At 36.7% G+C, this 3241-nt stretch overlaps 1 non-coding gene across 1 annotated transcript; it reads right to left on the bottom strand.

Annotated features, from left to right (window-relative positions):
* Positions 1–1819: 1819 nt before the first annotated feature.
* Positions 1820–1942, bottom strand: LOC115939533 (U6atac minor spliceosomal RNA). The gene has a single exon (XR_004074328.1). It is a non-coding gene; the product is annotated as a U6atac minor spliceosomal RNA (small nuclear RNA).
* Positions 1943–3241: the final 1299 nt, after the last annotated feature.

Genomic DNA, 3241 nt, shown 5'->3' on the forward strand with positions numbered 1-3241 from the left:
GCAATAATAGTGTCCATTATAGTTACATAATTACCTTTATTTAGCTTATTTTTCTCTTGATTAACATTTTATTGTCTTGAAGAAAACATTTCTATAGTTTATACATAATTCATCTACTATTAAAGAATAAGACAAAATTTTCCCAATCACCTGAGTTTCTCTATCAGTGGGCACATTGTTCCAGGTGATATGGCATCTGGATTAGTTGTTTCCCCACTAAACATGACTCTACTTAATTAAGTGGAATGTAAATCATTCTTTCACCACATCTTAGCCTAATAATCATTTTTTAATACCCCATGTCACTGAGAGCATATATTCCTACCAAAATAATTATGAGATTATACCTGAATCACTTAGACTTCTTCATAATTAGAAGCAAACAAAAGATTGAATATCAAACAAGAATCTCAATAGAAGGAGTATGGGGTTGTCTCTATAGTTGACTGCCTTTAGATGAACCACTACTAACTATCCTTAATTTCTGTTTGCACATAATTACTGAATTCTCAAGTGTGATTGCCCTACCCTGCCAGGTTACAAGCCACTGAACTACCTGAGTATTCCACAATTCAAAGCCAAACTCCAGAATTATATGAAGAATGTGGAGATGAAATGAATGTGGAGTTACTAAAATGGTACCTTCATGGAAAGAAAATATAAGACACCTCAGATTCCATCCCTCAATGATAGATTAGGCAAATCCAATAGCTTTCTAGTCACTTTGATTGTTAAAGAAGCCCCAAATCAACTCTAAACACATCTCTTCCCTTACCCTGCCTCAGACTTGACCCTTGGCTGGGGCTCTACACTAGGCAAGGAGACATGCTCTACAGATCATTCCTTTTTTTATCTTACTTCCCTCCTTCCTGTTTATATATATATATATATTTTTTTTTTTTCTAGGTAAGGGGGTGGGTGGGACATACACAAAGGCACATAAGCTTTATTCTTGACTGGGAAGCAATTGCAATTCGCTATCAGCTATGCTGCTGCCCTCTGGCTAACACTGACTCATCATTGATTCTTCTAGGTAGCAGTCCTTAGGACTCATGGGTGAAATTTTTTTATTTTGTTTTGTTTTGCTTTGATTTTGGTTTTGGTTTTGGTTTGTTTTCTCCAAGGAGACAGGGTACTGTGTGTTATGCCTACTGCGGAGTTCACTGATGTGTGTTACACTCTGTTAGCAAGCTTCAGCCTGACTTTTTTTACTTCCTGCCAATACAGTTGCTTCTATAAAATCACTACTGCTGAGATACGCTTGGTTGGCCAAGAACCCTTTTACTTGAGATATCAGCAAATGTTTCAAGCCTAGGTGCATTCTGCAGTGTCCACTAGATCCACATGGATACACACATGGCTAATGTCATGCCAAAAAAGTGGGAGGGAGGCTATTTCTCTGCTGCCCCCTTTCTCTCAATCCATTGCTCATCTGCTAAGCTTTTCGGAATGGCAGATCAGTACAACTGTGCTGTGAGAGAGACAGAACAACTTTCCACATGTGTATTTGACATTTGAAACTGTGGTATCATTTGTTCATTTGCTTTATATTGTGCTGTCAAATGTTCTGTGTATAATAGGAATATCAGGCCTTAAAGTTCATATGTGTGGTAAATACTTCCCAATTTTATAGATTCCTTTTTTTTTTTAAGATTTTTATGTATTTATGTATGTATGTATGTATGTATTTATTTATTTATTTGAGAGAGAGAGAGCATGCACTCTCAAGCGGGGTGGGGGGGTGGTCAGCAGGAGAGGAGCAGAGGGGGAGGGAGAGGGACAAGCAAACTGGCAGCTGAGCCCAGAGCCCCATGCAGGGCAAAAATAATGGTTAGATGCCATGTACATGGAAATGCCTTAACTATATGCATGTTGTCAGGCCTGGGGGCCTCTTCTGACCTTGTCAAGGGGAGTGCTAACTTTCTCTCCTTTCATATAACATTCCTTTATTTATTTATTTTTTACCATATTATGGTAAGCCTTCTAGTCACTTATTGTTAAAGTTTAAATTTTTATGTAATAAAATTTATCATATTTTTATGATTCTGAATTTTGTGTTATACCATGAAATTCTTTTCTATGTGATTATAATTTCATTTTTAGCACTCATAAAAACTATGTATGTAGATATTTTATTCATTTGAAATTTATTTTATTCTTTTTTTTTTAAAGATTTTATTTATTTATTTATTAGAGAGTGAGCAAGAGAGAAACAGCATGAGAGGGGAGAGGGTCAGAGGGATAAGCAGGCTCCCCGCTGAGCCGGGAGCCCGATGTGGGACTCGATCCCAGGACGCTGGGATCATGACCTGAGCTGAGGGCAGTCACTTAACCAACTGAGCCACCCAGGTGCCCTGAAATTTATTTTATTCTAAAGAGAATGGTGGAGATCCATTTTTTTAAGTAGCTCTCTAATTTTTCCAAATGTAGTTCACTTAATACTTTGTATTATCTCCACTGATTATATTAATTACTTTAATATATATTAAATATCATTTGGTTTTGGGGATTGAACTTCTAAATAAATCATTGTTAAGATGTCATTTCCTAGATATTGTGTTCTTTACTAAGCTTTTGTAATTGTTTAAATTATGTCTTTAAAATAGTCAATCTAAATATATGAAATATCTTTCTAATTATTTGTCTTTTTTAAATTTTTTTATTGTTATGTTAATCACAAACATTACATCATTAGTTTTTGATGTAGTGTTCCATGATTCATTCTTTGTGTATAACACCCAGTGCTCCATGCACAACGTGCCCTCTTTATTACCATTCACCAGGCCCACCTCCCTTCTAGAACACTCAGTTTGTTATTCAGAGTCCATCGTCTCATATGGTTCATCTCCCCCTCCCATTCCCCCTACTTCATTCTTCACCCTCTACTATCTTGTTTTTTTGTTTTTAACATATATTGTATTATTTGTTTCAGAGGTAAGGATCTGTGATTGAACAGTCTTGCACAACTCACAGTGCTCACCATAGCACATACCCTCCCCAGTGTCTATTACCCAGCCACCCCATCCCTCCCACCCCACCCCCCACTCCAGCAACCCTCAGTTTATTTCCTGAGATTAAGAATTCCTCATATCAGTAAGGTCATATGATACATGTCTTTCTCTGATTGACTTATTTCGCTCAGCATAACACCCTCCAGTTCCATCCACGTCATTGTAAATGGCAAGCTATCATTCCTTTTGATGGCTACATAATATTCCATTGTATATATATACCACTTCTT

The sequence above is a fragment of the Leptonychotes weddellii genome, chromosome 13 (assembly GCF_054177405.1).
Source record: "Leptonychotes weddellii isolate Sample4059 chromosome 13, ASM5417740v2, whole genome shotgun sequence".
Classification (NCBI taxonomy): Eukaryota; Metazoa; Chordata; class Mammalia; order Carnivora; family Phocidae; genus Leptonychotes; species Leptonychotes weddellii.